At 38.7% G+C, this 20,965-nt stretch overlaps 1 pseudogene; it reads right to left on the reverse strand.

The window, feature by feature from the left end:
* LOC112615137 overlaps nucleotides 1–20,173 on the reverse strand; it is a 132,467-nt pseudogene extending 112,294 nt beyond the window's left edge.
* Nucleotides 20,174–20,965: the final 792 nt, after the last annotated feature.

Raw genomic sequence — 20,965 nt, forward strand, 5'->3', positions numbered from 1 at the left:
TTCTTTTGGTTTTATAGACTTACATATTGTGGTGACGTACAAATAGAGACTTTAAATAATATAAATACAACCTGGCTATTAACTGTAATACTAGAAATTACTGCTATGCCTTTTGAAGACAAAAATTCCTCCCCGCTCACACTGCTAAGGTTCTCCTCCTACAAAGTCTGGGAAACCAAGACTCGACAAATCTGACACTGACTCAGAAATGCTACATTCCATCTCTAAATTTCTGTCTCCTGATTTTCTGACAACCTTTTGATGATATGTGAAGTATCAAATCTGGAATGTATGGTGGATTTCACAAATGCAGTGATTCTCTCAATTTGGCCCACTTTCAGAGGAATATATCTGTACCTGAGAGCTGCAAGATAACTTGATTTGTATTTGTGATTCAATAAGGTTGTGTTTCAGAAAGAAGACAAATATAAAGCTCTGTGTTACTATAACACTGTCATTATGTCGATGAAATGAGAAATATGATTTTTAAAATGTTAACACGTGACCACGAAAATGGTAAGTCTTGGGTCAATACATAACAATATGTACCATTTCAGCATTAATTTGTCCATCAGAAAATCCTCATGTCTAAGGTTAATTGCCATGCGCTTGCTGACCTACCAAGTATTTTGAAATTCAAAGTCTTTCTGGCACAGCCATCAATACATGTTGGATTCCTGAATTAGTCTTTAATTGAAAACCAAGGCCGGGCGCAGTGGCTCAAGCCTGTAATCCCAGCACTTTGGGAGGCCGAGACGGGCGGATCACGAGGTCAGGAGATCGAGACCATCCTGGCTAACACGGTGAAACCCCGTCTCTACTACAAAATACAAAAAAACTAGCCGGGCGAGGTGGCGGGCGCCTGTAGTCCCAGCTACTCGGGAGGCTGAGGCAGGAGAATGGCGTGAACCCGGGAGGCGGAGCTTGCAGTGAGCTGAGATCCGGCCACTGCACTCCAGCCTGGGCGACAGAGCAAGACTCCGTCTCAAAACCAAACTCCATCCATGTCTCTAGTCATGCGTATATATGGCACCAAAATCAAAAGACAAAAATGCTATGAACAAGCAGTCAAGTCTCTTCCAGCACAAGAGAAACATAGAGAACATTTATCGTAATAGATATGAATAAATTCCCCACTCAACTGTCTCAAATAAGCAGGCCAAAACTTATTTTACTCTCCAATATGAAAATATCTATTATTAGGAAGTAATTTTTTCTATTTTCTCAATATGTATTTTAAATTATTTTTTGCTGAGAATATGTGTGTGTGTGTGTGTGTGTGTATTTGCAGTAATAATACCAATCAGTCCTAAAATTTAAAAGAATACGGGCCAGGCATGGTGACTCACGCCTGTAATCCCAGCACTTTGGGAGGCCAAGGCGAGTGGATCCCAAAGTCAGGAGTTCAAGACCAGCCTGGCCAATATGGTGAAACCCCATCTCTACTAAAAATACGAAAATTAGCCAGGCATGGTGGCGGATGTCTGTAGTCCCAGCTACTCGGGACGCTGAGGCAGGAGAATGACTTGGACCCAGGAGGCAGAGGTTGCAGTGAGCCAAGATCGTGCCACTGCACCCTAACCTGGGTGCTAGAGCAAGACTCCATTTCAAAAAAAAAAAAAAAAGAAAGAAAAGAAAAAAAAAGGAAAGAAAAGAAAAAAAAAGAATACTCAGAATCTATAGGAGAAACAGTTTTGAATCAACTTTCTGGAAAGTGAATTTTATAAGGAAATGTGAGTATGAATTCAACAATCACTTTTTTCATTTGTGACACGATTTGAATAGATAAACTTATGATTCTGGGTCAATATAATCTAAAGGAAGGAAAACAACATTCAAAGTTGATCATTTGGGAACACCCATAATCAATGACAAAGGGAAATATAGAATCAGCAAGGCATTCAGAAAAAGAAATTGAGAAGCAATACACATGTGCTTTTGAGTCATACTATCTACCTGGGAGTTTTGTGAAGAGGACAGGGCTTCTTTCTCAAGGACCCGCATCGTCTCACTCCTTGCTTTCTCTTCAACTCTTGTTCTCTCCCTTAACTGGCAAATCTTTATCTAGTCGGCTTGGGAGTAAACCTAGCTGTCTTACCACAATTCATTTTTTGTCTGTGCTCCCGGTTCTATCTGCACCTAAGCTTATGAAACTCATTTGTTTTTCTGCCCCTTCTCCCTCCCTGATCCACGCCATGGTAACATCCTTTTCTATATGACATAGCCCAGATGATCAAGAAGGCCAAAGAGGATAAAGAATATGCATTTTTTAAAAAGGAAAGAGACTTGGAGCGCCAAGCACAATTGCCTCTGCTAACTCCCACCCATGGACATCTATCCATAGCTTCATCCTGACCCCATGCAAAATCTGTGAGATTCACTGGACTCCAGTGTTCTTTCTCTAGCTATGTACTTGGTAGTGGGAAAAAGTCTACCTCTGTAAAAGTGAATGAATGTATTTATTTATTGCTTTTTGCTGAGGTATAACACATGTACAGTAAGTTGTGTAAAGTATACAAAAGGGTACCATTCAAAGGAGTTTTACAAAGGAGTTACACACCTGTGTAACCACCCAGATCAAGATCTAGGACATTTCTAGCACCCCAGGAGGTTCCTTCATGCCTCCTCCTTGTCAATGGCCTACTCCCCCACCCTCACTCCATAACAATAACAGCTATTCTAATTTCCATCACCATCAGTTTTTGTTGTTGTTGTTGTTTGTTTTTGTTTTTTTGAGACAGAGTTTCACTCTTTTTACCCAGGCTGGAGTGCAATGGCACAATCTCGGCTTACCGTAACCTCCACCTCCTGGGTTCAAGGGATTCTCCTGCCTCAGCCTCCTGAGTAGCTGAGATTACAGCTATGCACCACCACGCCTGGCTAATTTTTATATTTTTAGTAGAGACGGGGTTTCTCCATGTTGGTCAGGCTGGTCTCAAACTCCCGACCACAGGTGATCCACCTGTCTCAGTCTCCCAAAGTACTAGGATTACAGGCGTGAGCCACCGCGTCCCGCCAGTTATCTTTAATTCTTTATCATGTACAGCATGCACCCTGTGTCTGGCTTCCTTCATTCACCAAAATACGTGGGAGAGTTATCCCTTGTGCTGCATATATCAGCAGTTTTCTTTTTCATTGCTGTGGAGTATTCCATTGTATAAATATGCCACACTTTAGTTTCCTTTCTACTCTGATGGACATTTGGGTGTTCCAAGTTGGGGCTGTTATGAATAAAGATACTATGAACTTTTTTGGTCATGTTTGTTGATGGACATAAATTCTCATTTCTCTTGCATATAATCCTAGGAGTGTAGAATTGCTGAGTCATAGGGTAGGCATTTGTTTAAAGTTAGTGGACACTAAACATCTCCCTTTTGAGAAGTTCAGATATACTTTGTAGCGATGGGTTAAATCTCTTCATAAACCTGAGTCATTTGACTTCATAATGTGATTACTGACAGCAAAAACTTCAATAATTACCTAGAAAATCATTGAATAGAAGCTACACAGAAATACCATATATGTTTCTCCCAGAAAGTAAGCTCTGTTTATTTTCAGCTAATGGTATGCATCTATAGGTTTAACCCCACAGAGAAAAATTAGAATCTTAAGCACTGGGGATTTTATCATCCCCAAGCTGCAGCCAAATTATGCAGTGTACCAAGCTTATGAACAAGTCTCATCTGCTTGCCAGTTCACCGAGACATTTAAATAGCTCTTTCTCTTCTCATTGCCCCATTCTTTCTGGCTACATAAGTAATACAATAAATAAATTAACTATTATTTAATATTCATTTTGCAAAAGTGTCATTCAGCCTGCAATTAAGTGAATGATTATATATAAGGCTGGCCAGTTTATACATATTTAAAACTTCCCCCCAAATCAGTCATGTTTTTGTAACACAGAGTACAGATTTCTCAGATATGCTTACACTGCTGTGCTATTTACATATGTTTTTAGGTCTCTGTAATTCTACGTTGGATTGTGGAAGGAAGGAAGGAAGGAAGGAAGGAAGGAAGGAAGGAAGGAAGGAAGGAAGGAAGNGGAAGGAAGGAAGGAAGGAAGGAAGGAAGGAAGGAAGGAAGGAAGGAAGGAAGGAAGGAAGGAAGATTTATAGAATAAAAAAGGAAGAATCCATTTTTCTGTGTAGTAATTACACACATTCCATTTCAGGCTGCCTCCACCCTCTTTCTACCAGTAGATTTTGGCACATTGTGACCAGAATAGCCTCCCCATGAGTTCTAAAATTATCTCTAAATGGCTATTGTTTAACTCAAAATACAGAAGCAACAGATCAATGGATGAAAGAAATACTTAATTCTTAATTAAACAAAATACTTAAATTCTAAATATCCACCCAGGGAAAAGTAAGAAAACATTTCTAGGTAGAGGAGGTATACATTTTTGCTGGATCACACTATTTTATAGGTGAAGAAATGCAGAGGCTGATAGAAATAAGGGTTTCATAGAGGAGAAGCTTCACAACATTGGTCTGGGCAAGGATTTTTTTTTCCAAAATGACCACAAACGCACAGGCAACAGAAGCAAAAATAGACAAATGGGATGGCATCAAACTGTAAAGTGTCTGCTCATCAAAGGAATCAATTGGAAACCATCATTCTCAGCAAACTAACTCAGGAACAGAAAACCAAACACCGCATGTTCTCACTCATAAGTGGGAGTTGAACAATGAGAACACATGGACACAGGGAAGGGAACATCACACACCGGGACCTGTAAGGGAGTAGGGGGTTAGGGGAGGGATAGCATTAGGAGAAATATCTAATGTAGATGACAGGTTGATGGGTGCAGCAAACCACCATGGCATGTGTATACCTATGTAACAAACCTGCACATTCTGCACATGTATCCCAGAACTTAAAGTATAATAATAATAAAAAAAAAACAAAGAGACAACCCACAGAAGGGAAGACAATATTTGCAAATCATACATTTAATAAAGAATTAATATTCAAAATATATGAGGAACTCAACTCAATAGAAAGGAAATAAATAGCCTTATTTAAAATGGGCAAAGGACCTGAACAAACATTTCTAAAAAGAAGGCATAAGAATGGGCAACAGGCACATGAAAAAATGCTCAGCATCACTACTCATTGGGGAAATGCAAATTGAAACCACAATGCGATACCATCTCATACCTGTTAGAATGGCTTTTATCAAAAAGATGAAATATAAGTGTTGGTGAGGGTGAGGAGAAGAGGGAACCCTTGCATACTGCTGGCAGGAATGTAAGTTAATACAGCCATTATGTAAAATGGTGTAGAGATTTCTCAAAAAACTAAAAATAAAACTACCATATGATTCAGTATCCCACTTCTGGGTACCTATCCAAAGGAATTGATATCAGTGTGCTGAAGAGGTATCTGCATTCCCATGTTCATAGCATTATCCACAATAGCCAAGATGTGAAATCAACCTAGGCGTTCCTCATCAAATGAATGGATAAAGAAAATGTGGTAAAAATGCACAATGGAATACTGTTCAGCCTTAAAAAGGGGAACAATACTGTCATTTGCAACAACATGGATGAATCTAGAAGGCATTATGCTAAATGAAATAAACCAGGTACAGAAGGACAAATCCCTTATAATCTCACTTACATGTGGAATCTAAAAAAGTTGAACTCACAGAGCTAGACTCCATCTCAAACAAAAAAAAGAAAGAAATAGAGAGTAGAATGATGGTTACAGAGGCTGGAGGTGTCAGGAGGAAGGGAAAGGGGAGTTGTGTAATCAAAGGGCTCAAAGTTTCAGAAAGACAGGAGGAATAAGTTTGGAGATCTATTGCATGGCAGGGTGATCATAGCCAATAATATATTGTATATTTCAAAATAAGAGAGTAAAGTTCAGATGTCTCACCATAAAAATGATAGGTAAATGATGTGTTGGATATGCTAATTAGCTTGATTTAATTATTCCACATTGTATACACATATCAAAACAACACATTGTACAGATATAACAAATTATGTTAAACAGATGACAAGTTAACTTTGATCACAAAGAAAAGAAACAAATAAAAAACAACAAAAAATCTTTAATTTACCCTTTAATTCTACCTCTTCAACATTTTTACTTTTTGTTGTCACAATTTCTTTTTACATTGCTTTCTCTTAACAGGTTTCTGCTATTATTATTTTGATAGATTTGTCATTTAATCATATATGTATGTGTATATATTTGCCATCTAATCATTTATATATATGATGTGTAATCCACTCATCATTTAGGGTATTAGAGTAATTCTAAATTTGTTTGTGTACTTCTGAGTTTGACACCTTCGAATGATATCTTTTTGCATGTTAGTGTCCTTTTCTTCCAGTGAAAGAACTCCCTTTAGCATTTCTTATAAGACTGGTCTAGTGATGAATTCCCTCAACTTTTGTTTGTCTGAAAAAGACTATCTTTCCTTCATGTTTGACGGAAAGCTTTGCTGGGTAAGTATTCTGGGCTGACAGGTTTTTTTTTTTTCTTCAGCACTTTGAATATGTTATCCCGCTCCCTCCTGGCCTGCGTATTTCTGCTGAGATGACTGTTGGCTGATGAATTGGAGCTCCTTATAGGCTATTTCCTTCTTTTCTCTTGCTGCTTTTAGGATACTCTCTTTGTCATTGACCTTTGAAAGTTTGAATATTGTAATGCCTTGGGTTAGTCTTGTTTGGCTTGAATTTTCTTCGTGATCGCTAAACGTCCTGTGCCTGAATATTTTTACTTTTCTCTATATTTGGAAAGTTTTCAGTTACTGTTTTTTGAAAAAATGATTTCTATCTTTTGTTTGTTCTCAAGTCCCTCTTGAATGCCAATAATTCTTAGATTTGCTCCTTTCAGGTTTTTATCTACACCTTGTAGGTGTTCTTCATTCCTTTTTATTGTTTTTTCTTTTTTTATCCTCTGACTGTATATTTTCAAATATCTTCTCTTTGAACTCACTGATTCTTTCTTCTGTTAGATTTTGCTGTTGAGAGCCTGTAATGCATTTTTCAGTTTAGCAAATGTACTTCTAAAATCCAGGATTTCTGTTTGGTTTTTAAAAATTATTTCGATCTCTTTGTTAAATTTTTCTGATAAATTTAAGATGCTTTTTGATGTTATCTTGGAGTTCACTGAGTTTCCTTAGAACTTCTAGTTTGAATTCTCGATCTAAGAGCTCACACATTGCCATCTTGTTAGGATCAGTCACTGGACCCTTGCTTTATTCATCTAGGGAGGGCATGCTTCCCCGTTTGCCACTGTTTCCTGTGGATGTATGTTTATGTTTTCATATTGAAAGATTAGTTATTTATTCTGGTATTTGCCGTCTGGCTTGTTTTATTCTTTCTTGGGTATGTTTGCTTAGAGGTTCCTAGAAATATGCCTGCTGAGTCCCCTTAATCTTAAATTAATACCTCCTTTTTGGCACTAGATGGTGCCTTACACCACAGCTTGCCTCAGCTCTCCCACATGTAGGGAGTTCTGCCCATCTCTGATTGAAGTGGGTGTCCCAAATGATACCTCAGCCGTGTGGGAAGCATAGCTAGAGGTTCATGTCCATAAGACCCACAGAACATGCTTCCTACAGTATGATGCTGCTGATCAGCCACTCTGATTTGATATCTCCTTTGGCTGAGATAAAACACAGGGTTTTATAGGCTGTGTTTGCTAATTAAGCCTCCCCTCTGTGTCTCTAGGTGCTCTCAGAGGTTTTTCTCCATACAGGCACTCATGATGCTTCCTGTGGTTTGAGGCAGGAATGGTTTTCTTGCAAAAGAAACTAAGATGGTGGGGAAGCTGGATGTATGCCTATATCTCACTTTCTTCTGTGTGGAAACTGTGAGTCCAAAAGGAATTTTTTGTGGCAGTGCCTGGCAGGTTTGGGGAGGGACATTGAGAAGTCTATTTCTCTTAACATATGCTCAAAGTTTTATACTTCTCTGTGGTTCCAGGGATTGTCTTAGCCTCAAAATTGAGTTCTGGAATATTACTGGTGATAATCTTGTTGTTGGATATTGTTTTTGGTTTTCTATGTGAGAGAGTTAAGCTATATTGGTTCTACTCTCCCATTTTGGTCAAATGTTTCCTGTGTTTTTACAAATTGAAGGTGTGTGGCCACTCTGCATTGAGCAAGTCTATCAGCACCATTTTTCCAATGACATGGGATCATTTCATGTGTCTGTGTTACATTTTGATAATTCTCACAATATTTCAAAATTTTTCCTTGTTATTTTCTCTGTTATGGTGAACTGTGATCAGTGATCTTTGAAGTTACTATTGTAAATGTTTTGGGGTACCATAAGCCACACCTATGGAACACAGTGAACTTAATCAACGTTTTGTGTGTGTTCTAACTGCTTCACTGATGAGCCAATCCATTTCTCCCCCTCTCCTCAGGTCTTCTTGTTCTCTGAGACACAACAATATTGAAATTTGGCCAGTTATTAACCCTACGATGACCTCTAAGTTTTCAAGGGAAAGGAAGAGTCACATGTCTATCACTTTAAATTAACAGCTAAAATGGATTAAGCTTCATGAGAAAGGCATGTTCAAAGCCAAGATAGATAGACCAAAAGCTAAACCTCTTGCACCAATTAGCCAAGTTGTGGATGCAAAGGAAAAATTCTTGAAGGAAATTAAAAGTGCTACCCAAGTGAACACACGAATAAGAAAGTGAAACAAACTTATTGCTGATATGGAGAAAGTTTAGGCAGTCTGGATGGAAGATCAAATCAGTGACAATATTCCCTTAAGCCAAAGCCTAATCCAGAGTGAGGCCCAAACTCTCTTTAATTCTGTGAAGACTAAGAGAGGTAAGGAAGCTGAAGAAGACTAGTTAGAAGCTAGTAAAAGTTGGTTCATGACACTTAAAGAAAGAAATCATCTCCTTAACATAGAAGTAGAAGATGAAGCAGCAAGTGCCAGTGAAGAAGCTGCAGCAAGTTATCCAGAAGATCTAGCAAAGGTAATTGATAAAGGTGACTACACTAAACAACAGATTTTCAGTGTATATGAAACAGCCTTATATTGGGAAAAGATGCCATCTAGGGCTTTCACAGCTAGGGAGGAAAAGTCAGTGCCTGTGCCTGCTTTGAAAGATCCAAAGGACAGGCTGACTTTCTTCTTAGGGACTAATATAGCTGGTGACTTTAAGTTGAAGTCAATGCTGATTTATCATTCAGAAAATCTCAAGGCTTTTAAGAATTATGCTAAATCTACTCAGTCTGTGCTCTAGAAATGGAACAACAAAGCCTGGATGACAGTACATCTGTTTACAGCATGGTTAACTGAATATTTAAAAATTCAAAATATTACTGTTCATTAATAATGCACCTGGTCTCCCAAGAGCTCTGATGGAGATGTACAAGGAGGTTAATGTTGTTTTCATGCCTGCTGCCACAACAGCCATTCTGCAGTCCATCAATGAAAAAGTAATTTTGACTTTCAAGTCTTACTATTTAAGAAATATATTTTGTAAGTCTATAGCTGCCATATATAATGATTCCCCTGATGGAACTGAGCAAAATAAATTGAAAACTTCCTAGAAAGGATTCACTATTCTAGATGCCGTTAAAAACATTAATGATTCATGGGAGGAGGTCAAAATTCCAGGATTTTAGGAGTTTATTCCAACCTCATGGATGACTTTAAGGGGTTCAAGACTTCAGTGGAAGAAGTAACTGCAGATGTGGTGGGAATAGCAAGAAAACTAGAAATTAGAAATGAATCCTGAAGATGTGACTGAGTTCCTGATTTCTCATGATAAAACTTTAAAGGATGAGGAGTTACTTCTTATGGATGAGCAAATAAAGTGGTTTCTCGAGATGGAATCTACCTCTGCTGAAGATTCTATGAATATCATGGGAATGACAACAAAGGATTTAAAACAGTACATCAACATAGTCACTGCTGCTTTAGTGGCAGGGATTGAGAGGACTGAATCCAATGTCAAAAGAAGTTCCACTGTGGGTAAAACGGTATCAAACAGCATCACATGCTACAGAGAAATCTTTCATGAAAGGGAGAGCCAATTAATATGGCAAACTTCATTGTTGTCTTATTTTAAGAAATTGTTACAACCATCTTGGCCTTCAGCAACCACTACCCTGATCAGTCAGCAGCCATCAACATTGAGGCAAGACCCTCCTCCAGCAAAAATATCATGATTCACTGAATATTCAGGTGACTGTTAGTATTTTTTAGCAGTAAATTATTTTAAAATTCAGGTATGTACATTATTTTTAGCATAACGCTATTGAACACTTAATAGACAAAGTGTAATGTAAACATAACTTTTATATGCACTGGGAAACCAAACATTTTATGTGACTTGCTTTATTGTGACAATTGATTTATTGTGGTGGTCTGGATCTGAACCCACAGTATCTCCGAGGCATGCCTATATGTGTATAATTTTGTTTTGTTTTTTGTTTTTGCATTTTTTTGTATGGTTAGGATTAGAGTGAAGTGATTGAGGCCCTAATTTTCTTAGGCACAAAATTCAAAGGGATGCCAAAAGTTTAGTCACCAAAATAAATATTTTAATGCAATATTTTTAGCTTCCAAGGTCTTTGTCTCTAACGCAGGGACTTACTGTCCTCTGACTGCATCCGTGAAATCGACACTGACTTGCCAGGTTTCTAGCAGGGTAGATATTACAAATCTTTCACAATTCTTAATAGGAATGCTTCTTTTTCTCCCATTTTGGGAAAAAGGAATAGTCTGTGTAAAGATTTGGAGGTCTAAGAGAAGTAAAAGCTTGGGTCAACTGAAAGACAACGTGCACAGAAGGGAATACCTAGAATGACGTAGCGAAGGGACTGTGGCTGGAGCTTGAAGAGCCTTTTGTGTCATGTAAATGATTTGGACTTTGGACCATAGGCTTCATGCAGTCAGTGGAATGTTTTATAACAAAATATAATAGTTTCACATTTGTTTATTAGAAAGACCACTCTGACAGAGTAGAGTATTGACTGGAGTCAAGAACAACCACTAGGAGGCTGCTGAAATAGTAATAAAAATAATAATATAGTAGTTAGAATTGCTGACATGTATTGGTCCTTGATTCCAGACACTGTATTAGGTTCCTCAGCCAGAATTACATTCTTTATTCCTGTGAGAAAAGAAGTTACTATCTATATTTTATATATTAGGGGAATAAAGTGGAGAGAAGTAAGTTAATTTGTATAACTAAATGGCAGAATGAAGGCTGGGGCTCGAGCTCTCTGACTCCAGACCTCAGGTTCTTAACCACTATGTGAGTATGGTTTTCATTACATGTCCTCCACTTTTGCCATTTAAATTCCTATGTTGGGATCTTATGTCCAATATGTATTATAGGCTCTTTTTGTCAGATTGAATGTTTACTGGTATGTGTATTTATCCTGAAATTTCTAGTTATCTTTGGTCACACTATCTTTCAAATACATTATAGCTATTTTATCGCCTTCAAGTATATTACCTTGTCATTGATCAGGTTAAATTCCCATAGTTTTATTCTTGTTCACATCAACTCACACTCTCTGGATCTGTTTATGAAACTTTACTGTCTTTCCCAGTGTGGGAAACTTTATAATTGAGTATCAGTGGAGAATTTAATGAGCCTGCTTTTTATTTTCTCTTCCAGTCCATTAATGAAGACTTAAAATGTTCTTTCTTTTTGTGCCGTCATGTGTTACAAATTAATGCAATCCTCAGAATGCTAAGAGATTCTATTTTTATTAAGCAATGTAAATAGAAAATGCTAATTATGCATGTCTGTGAAACATTATTGAAGTTAATAATGAATTGGTTATCTCATATAGATTATTTTATCAATAAATAATATAAACCCTATATAATCTGAAATTTCTAACAGAATACATATGTGAAAATTGGAAAATAATTTCAAATTCAGTCCATTCATTTGTCAACTAATTATGATTTAAATAAATATTTGTTTTTTTTTAAATTATACTTTAAGTTCTAGGGTACATGTGCACAATGTGCAGGTTTGTTACATTTGTATACATGTGCCATGTTGGTGTGCTGCAGCCATTAACTCGTCATTTATATTAGGTATATCTCCTAATGCTATCCCTCCCTCCCCCCACTCCCCACAATAGGACCCGGTGTGTGATGATCACTTTCCTGTGTCCAAGTGATCTCATTGTTCAATTCCCATCTATGGGTGAGAACATATGGTATTTGGTTTTCTGTTCTTGCCATAGTTTGCTGAGAATGATGGTTTCCAGCTGCATCCATGTCCCTACAAAGGACACGAACTCATCTTTTTCTATGGCTGCATAGTATTCCATGGTGTATATGTGCCACATTTTCTTAATCCAGTCTGTCACTGATGGATATTTGGGTTGATTCCAAGTCTTTGCTATTGTGAATAGTGCTGCAATGAACATATGTGTGCATATGTCTTTATAGCAGCATAATTTATAATCCTTTGAGTATATCCCCAGTAATGGGATGGCTGGGTCAAATGGTATTTCTAGTTCTAGATCCTTGAGGAATCGCCACACTGTTTTCCACAATGGTTGAACTAGTTTACAATCCCACCAACAGTGTAAAAGTGTTCTATTTCTCACATCCTCTCCAGCACCTGTTGTTTCCTGACTTTTTAATGATTGCCATTCTAACTGGTGTGAGATGGTATCTCATTCTGGTTTTGATTTGCATTTCTCTGATGGCGAGTGATGATGAGCATTTTTTCATGTGTCTGTTGGTTGTATGAATGTCTTCTTCTGAGAAGTGTCTGTTCATATCCTTTGCCCACTTTTTGATGGGGTTGTTTGTTTTTTTTCTTGTAAATTTGATTGAGTTCTTTACAGGTTCTGGATATAGCCCTTTGCCAGATGAGTAGATTGCAAAAATTTTCTCCCACTCTGTAGGCTGCCTGTTCACTCTGATGGTAGTTTCTTTTGCTGTGCAGAAGCTCTTTAGTTTAATTAGATCCCATTTGTCAATTTTGGCTTTTGTTTCCGTTGCTTTTGGTGTTTTAGACATGAAGTCCTTGCCCATGCCTATGTCCTGAATGGTATTACCTAGGTTTTCGTCTAGGGTTCTTATGGTTTTAGGTATAACATTTAAGTCTCTAATCCATCTTGAATTAATTTTCATATAAGGAGTAAGGGAAGGATCCAGTTTCAGCTTTCTACTTATGGCTAGCCAATTTTCCCAGCACCATTTATTAAATAGGGAATCCTTTCCCCATTTCTTGTTTTTCTCAGGTTTGTCAGAGATCAGATGGCTGTAGGTGTGTGGTTTTATTTCTGAGGGCTCTGTTCTGTTCCATTGGTCTATATCTCTGTTTTGGTACCAGTACCATGCTATTTTGGTTACTATAGCCTTGTAGTATAGTTTGAAGTCAGGTAGCGTGATGCCTCCAGCTTTGTTCTTTTGGTTTAGGATTGTCTTGGCAATGTGGGGTCTTTGTTGGTTGCATATGAACTTTAAAGCAGTTATTTCCAATTCTGTGAAGAAAGTCATTGGTAGCTTAATGGGGATGGCATTGAATCTCTAAATTACCTTGGGCAGTATGGCCATTTCTGCAATATTGATTCTTCCTATCCATGAACATGGGATGTTCTTCCATTTGTTTGTGTCCTCTTTTATTTCACTGAGCAGTGGTTTGTAGTTTTCCTTGAAGAGGTCCTTTACATCCCTTGTAAGTTGGATTCCTAGGTATTTTATTCTCTTTGAAGCTATTGTGAATGGGAGTTCCTTCATGATTTGGCTCTCTGTTTGTCTGTTACTGGTGTATAAGAATGCTTGTGATTTTTGCACATTCATTTTGCATCCTGAGGCTTTACTGAAGTTGCTTATCAGCTTAAGGAGATTTGGGGCCGAGACAATGGGGTTTTCTAAATATACAATCATGTCATCTGCAAACAGGGACAATTTGACTTCTTTTCCTAACTGAATACCCTTGATTTCTTTCTCTTGCCTGATTGCCCTAGCCAGAACTTCCAACACTATGTTGAATACGAGTGGTGAGAGAGGGCATCCCTGTCTTGTGCCAGTTTTCAAAGGGAATGCTTCCAGTTTTTGCCCATTCAGTATGATATTTGCTGTGGGTTTGTCACAAATAGCTCTTATTATTTTGAGATACATTCCATCAATACCAAATTTATTGAAAGTTTTTAGCATGAAGGGCTGTTGAATTTTGTCAAAGGCCTTTTTTGCATCTATTGAGATAATCATGTGATTTTTGTCTTTGCTTCTGTTTATATGCTGGATTACATTTATCGATTTGCATATGTTGAACCAGCCTTGCATCCCAGGGATGAAGCCCACTTGATCATGGTGGATAAGCTTTTTGATGTGCTGCTGGATTTGGTTTGCCAGTATTTTATTGAGGATTTTTACATCGATGTTCATCAGGGATATTGGTCTAAAATTCTCTTTTTTTGTTGTATCTCTGTCAGGTTTTGGTATCAGGATGATGTTGGCCTCATAAAATGAGTTAGGAAGGATTCCCTCTTTTTCTATTGATTGGAATAGTTTCAGAAGGAATGGTACCAACTCCTCCTTGTACCTCTGGTAGAATTCTGCTGTGAATCCGTCTGGTCCTGGATTTTTTTTTTTTTTTGGTTGGTAGGCTATTAATTATTGCCTCAATTTCAGAGCCTGCTATTGGTCTATTCAGGGATTCAACTTCTTCCTGGTTTAGTCTTGGGAGAGTGTAAGTGTCCAGGAAATTATCCATTTCTTCTAAGTTTTCTAGTTTATTTGCATAGAGGTGTTTATAGTATTCTCTGATGGTAGTTTGTATTTCTGTGGGGTCGGTGGTGATATCCCCTTTATCATTTTTTATTGCATCTATTTGATTCTCTCTTTTCTTCTTTATTCGTCTTGCTAGCGGTCTATCAATTTTGTTGATCTTTTCAAAAAACCAGCTCCTGGATTCATTGATTTTTTGGAGGGTTTTTTGTGTCTCTATCTCCTTCAGTTCTGCTCTGATCTTAGTTATTTCTTGCATTCTGCTAGCTTTTGAATGTGGTTGCTCTTGTTTCTCTAGTTCTTTTAATTGTGATGTTAGGGTGTCAATTTTAGATCTTTCCTGCTTTCTCTTGTGGGCATTTAGTGCTATAAATTTCCCTCTACATACTGCTTTAAATGTGTCCCAGAGATTCTGTTATGTTGTGTCTTTGTTCTCATTGGTTTCAAAGAACATCTTTATTTCTGCCTTCATTTCATTATGTACGAGTTGTTTAGAGTTCAGGAGCAGGTTGTTCAGTTTCCACGTAGTTGAGCAGTTTTGATTGAGTTTCTTAGTCCTGAGTTCTAGTTTGATTGCACTGTGGTCTGAGAGACAGTTTGTTATAATTTATGTTCTTTTACATTTGCTGAGGAGTGCTTTACTTCCAACTATGTGGTCAATTTTTGAATAAGTGCGATGTGGTGCTGAGAAGAATGTATATTCTGTTGATTTGGGGTGGAGAGTTCTGTAGATGTCTATTAGGTCCACTTGGTGCAGAGTTGAGTTCAATTCCTGGATATCCTTGTTAACTTTCTGTCTCGTTGATCTGTCTAATGTTGACAGCGGCGTGATAAAGTCTCCCATTATTATTGTATGGGAGTCTAAGTCTCTTTGTAAGTCTCTAAGGACTTGCTTTATGAATCTGGGTGCTCCTGTATTGGGTGCATATATATTTAGGATAGTTAGCTCTTCCTGTTGAATTGATCCTTTTACCATTATGTAATGGCCTTCTTTGTCTCTTTTGATCTTTGTTGGTTTAAAGTCTGTTTTATCTGAGACTAGGATTGCAATCCCTGTTTTTTTTTTTTTTTTTTTTTTCCATTTGCTTGGTAGATCTTCCTCCATCCCTTTATTTTGAGCCTATGTGTGTCTCTGCATGTGAGATGGGTCTCCTGAATACAGCAAACTGATGGGTCTTGACTCTTTATCCAATTTGCCAGTCTGTTTCTTTTAATTGGACCATTTAGTCCATTTACATTTAAGGTTAATATTGTTATGTGTGAACTTGATCCTGTCATTATGATATTAGCTGGTTATTTTGCTGTCTAGTTGATGCAGTTTCTTCCTAGCATCGATGGACTTTACATTTTGACATGTTTTTGCAATGGCTGGTACCTGTTGTTCCTTTCCATGTTTAGTGCTTCCTTCAGGGTCTCTTGTAAGGCAGGCCTGGTGGTGACAAAGTCTCTAAGCATTTGCTTGTCTGTAAAGGATTTTATTTCTCCTTCACTTATAATACTTAGTTTGGCTGGATATGAAATTCTGGGTTGAAAATTCTTTTCTTTAAGAATGTTGAATATTGGCCCCCACTCTCTTCTGACTTGGAGAGTTTCTGCCGAGAAATCTGCTGTTAATCTGATGGGCTTCCCTTTGTGGGTAACCCGACCTTTCTCTCTGGCTGCCCTTAACATTTTTTCCTTCATTTCAACTTTGGTGAATCTGACAATTATGTGTCTTGGAGTTGCTCTTCTCGAGGAGTATCTTTGTGGCGTTCTCTGTATTTCCTGAATTTGAATGTTGGCCTGCCTTACTAGGTTGGGGACGTTCCCCTGGATGATATCCTGCAGTGTTTTCCAACTTGGTTCCATTTTCCCCATCACTTTCAGGCACTCCAATCAGACATAGATTTGGTCTTTTCACATAATCCCATATTTCTTGGAGGCTTTGTTCATTTCTCTTTACTCTTTTTTCTCTACACTTCTCTTCTAGCTTCATTTCATTCGTTTGCTCTTCAATCGCTGATACTCTTTCTTCCAGTTGATCGAGTCGGTTACTGAAGCTTGTGCATTTGTCACGTAGTTCTTGTGTTATGGTTTTCATCTGTATCAGTTCTTTTAAGGTCTTCCCTGCATTGATTAATCTAGTTATCCATTCATCCATTCTTTTTTCAAGGTTTTTAGTTTCTTTGTGCTGGTTACATAGTTCCTCCTTTAGCTCTGAGAAGTTTGATTGACTGAAGACTTCTCCTCTCAACTCATCAAAGTCATTCTCCGTCCAGCTTTGTTCCATTGCTGGCGATGAGCTGCGTTCCTTTGGAGGGGGAGATGCACTCTGATTTTGAATTTCCAGCTTTTCTGCACTCCTTTTTCCCCATCTTTTTGGTTTTATCTGCATTTGGTGTTTGATGATGGTGATGTACTGATGGGGTTTTGGTGTGGGTGTCCTTTCTGTTTGGTAGTTTTCCTTCTAACAGTCAGGACCCTCAGCTGTAGGTCTGTTGGAGTTTACTTGAGATCCACTCCAGACCCTGTTTGCCTGGGTATCAGCAGCTGAGGCTGCAGAAGATAGAATATTGCTGAACAGCGAGTGTTGCTGTCTGATTCTTGCTCTGGAAGCTTCGTCTCAGGTGTACCCCACCGTGTGAGGTGTGAGGTGTTGGTCTGCACCTAGTAGGGGATGTCCCCCAGTTAGGCTACTCAGGAGTCAGAGACCCACTTGAGCAGGCAGTCTGTCCATTCTCAGATCTCAACCTCCATGCTGGGAGATCCACTGCTCTCTTCAAAGCTGTCAGATAGGGGCGTTTACCTCTGCCAAGGTTTTTGCTGCTTTTTGTTTAGCTATGCCCTGTCCCCAGAGGAGGAGTCTACAGAGGCAGGCCAGCCTCCTTGAGCTGTGGTGGGCTCCACCCAATTTGAGCTTCCCAGCAGCTTTGTTTACCTACTTAAGCCTCAGCAATGGCACGTGCCCCTCCCCCAGCCTCGCTGCCACCTTTCAGTTAGATCTCAGACTGCTGTGCTAGCAATGAGGGAGGCTCAGTGGGTGTGGGACCCTCTGGGCCAGGTGTGGGATATAATCTCCTGGTGTGCCATTTGCTAAGACCCTTGGTAAAGGTCAGTATTAGGGTGGGAGTTACCCAATTTTCCAGGTGTTGTGTGTCTCAATTTCCTTTGACTAGGAAAAGGAATTCCCTTCCCTCTTGCGCTTCCCAGGTGAAGCGATCCCTCACCCTGCTTCAGCTGTCGCTGGTCGGGTTGCAGTTATTAGCTTTCAACAATGCTAATCCCGATTGCCAGGGATTTTTTAAATTTTTAAAATTTAAAGGAATAGGTTGGGCTAGTTAACTGCAGCAGGAGCATGTCCTTAAGGCACAGATCGCTCATGCTATTGTTTGTGGCTTAAGAATGCCTTTAAGCAGTTTTCCACCCTGGGCAGGCCAGGTGTTCCTTGCCCTCATTCTTGTAAACCTTCCAGCGTGGGCATTATGGCCATCATGAACATGTCACAGTGCTGCAGAGATTTTGTTTATGGCCAGTTTTGGGTCCAATTTATGGCCAGATTTTGGGGGGCTTGTTCCCAACAGATTGCACCATTTTACATTGCCTCCAAAACTGTTATAAGAGTTCCATTTTTTTTTCCATATCCTCACCAACACTTGTTACTATCTGACTTTTAAATTATACCTGTCCTAGTGTGTGTGAAGTGGTATCTAGCTGTTGCTTTGATTTCCATGTCTCTGATGACTAAACTCAACTGATTGGATGAGGCCCATGCACATTAGGAAGGGGAATCTTCTTTACTTAGTCTACCAATTTAAATGTTAATCTCACCTAAAAACACCCTCACAGAAATGCCCAGAATCATGTTTGACCAAATATCTGGGTACCCCATGGCCCAGTCAAGTTGACACATAGAATTAACCATCATAGGATTCTTTCCACAGATTTTTCTCCTTTGCCACACAGACAGGGCTAGTGTCTCAAAAGCACACGTTATCGGTGTACTGAATTTGCCTTATACCAGCTCATGAGGGACAATTGTTAAAATTTCAGGAATTGACAGCCAATTGATAAATACAGCCTATATTAAAAATTAAATTATATAAACTTACAATTAAATGAATTATTTTAAAAGCAAAGGTAGTACTCAAATTGGCCTAATTATTTTACTGGATTATATGATTATGCTCTTGAGATCAATTATATCTATTGTGTCTGTGTGGTGGAAATACCATATAATAGTATGCTACTATACATACTTCTTCTTAATTTTGCATTCAATTATGCTACATTGGTAACTTAATACCTGACATGGGGAGACTATTTATACCATAGGAATCAACAAATGCTACAAATCAAACCCTAAAAGGTTTTTTTTTCCTGGAAAACTGGTGTTTCATTGTTCATAAGCACATACAAATAATCTCCATTATCTATTTAATGAAGTTGTATTTTCATTTCACAAATATTAATCCATTTTAAGCTTCATAGTGACCTCATGGGACAAGTACTATTGTTAGTCCCATTTTTCTGAAGTACAGAGAGGTTAGGTGACTTGCCCAAGGTCACACAGCTAAGTAGGTAAGCAGTTTGGTTCCAGGGTCCATGTTCTTAATCACTATGCATGAAGCCTTTTCTTTTCTGAAAACACTACATATTCTAGGGAACTATATATTCATCCACATTAGAGCTTGAATTATTTTCTTTGTCTCCAGCCTCCTTAATGTGTCCAACCTTGGTCCCAGGCCCACTCTAGTAGCTGGCCTGAATCTATGCAGTCCAATGCCCTGATCCAGGGGTGGCCACTTGGGTTGCTGTGTGCAGTGGGATTCTCCCCACCACCTCTCTCTTCCCCTTGTCACTTTTTCTCATGATGCCTGTCTAGTTTTCTAACATTGCTACTTTCAAATAACTTTCTCTTACTAATACTGTGATCCTGCATACATATCTTAAAACTGTCCAAATCTGAGTTTCTCCATGTATCAATTGGGGCTCATAATTGAGTAATAACATGTATGCAAAAACCTTGCTCTGTATCAAACACATGTGAGTTGAATTTAAATGATCTCACCTTCACACATTCTCCCGCTTGTGCTGCAGGAATCTATCAAGCCATCTTCATCCTGTCTAGGATGCTTTCTCCAGTCACTGAGAAAGTGATGGATGCAGGCTTCTGGGCAGGATTTCTTGGAGAGTAATCATTCCTGCTAAGACGCAGGATTGCTGGATGGGTCTGCGCGATCAATGGCAAGCGTTTCCCCCAGTGGGAATTCAATCCATTTTGGCTGCTTTAATGGAGCTCCTGGGGCTTAGACACTATTGAAAGGCAATTACTGACTTTCAGTTGTTTTAGCTCTATGAGTTCATTGCTAGCCCCCTCCCTTATTCCCAGCTCTCCAAGTCTGCTCTGTCGCAAGTCAGCGTCTTCCTTTCTCTTAGTGACAAAGACTGACTGTGGATCTTTCAAGGCTGCAATGTTCATTTTTCTCATTGTGGGTTTTTACTTCTGATTCAATGTCCCCTACCCCATTAGCCACATACACAACTACTTCCTTGTTTTCTGCTCGGTTGAAACTTGTTAACCCAGAAAAAGAAATTTTGTAACAACTGGAATTAGCTATTCAGAATGAGTTCCATCAAACACAACAGGACTCAAGCCCCTCAGTCTTTTACAGCAGGTTCAGCAACATTTTCTGTAAAGGCAAATACTGTGGTAAATATTTTAGGCTCTGCAGGCCACATGGTTGCTGCGTCAACTACTCCACTTTGCTGTTTTAGCTTGAAAGCAGCCACAGACAAAACGTAAACAAATGGTTATGGTTGGCTTTCAGTAAAACTGTATTTACGGATGCTGAAATCTGAATTGCATATAACTTTCACATGCCACAAATATTCTTCTTTTAATTTTTCTTTCAGCCATTTAAAAATATAAAATCATTCTGAGCTCATGGGTTATACAAAAATGGGCTGCAGGCCAGATGTGGCCCATGGTCCCTAGTTTGCTAAGCTCTGCTTTGTAGGAAATACCTTGTGAAACTAGAATCTGGGGGTTTAACATAACCTTTCCATAGCCCCAAGCATGGACATTTAATACCTGTGTCTGAGTCAATCTGTCCAGGTGAACTTACTTGTTGGATAGCATCAGTTTTTTGGCAAATACCTCTTTTCAGTCATTTTAAGCATCTGAAAAGCAGAGCAGGCATTTTTACAAAATTAATGTTAATCAGTTAGTTATTTAAAAAATAATAACTAACTTGTTGGCCACTCCCAAGCTTCTTTCTTG

This window comes from Theropithecus gelada, chromosome X, assembly GCF_003255815.1.
Source record: "Theropithecus gelada isolate Dixy chromosome X, Tgel_1.0, whole genome shotgun sequence".
In the NCBI taxonomy this organism is placed as follows: Eukaryota; Metazoa; Chordata; class Mammalia; order Primates; family Cercopithecidae; genus Theropithecus; species Theropithecus gelada.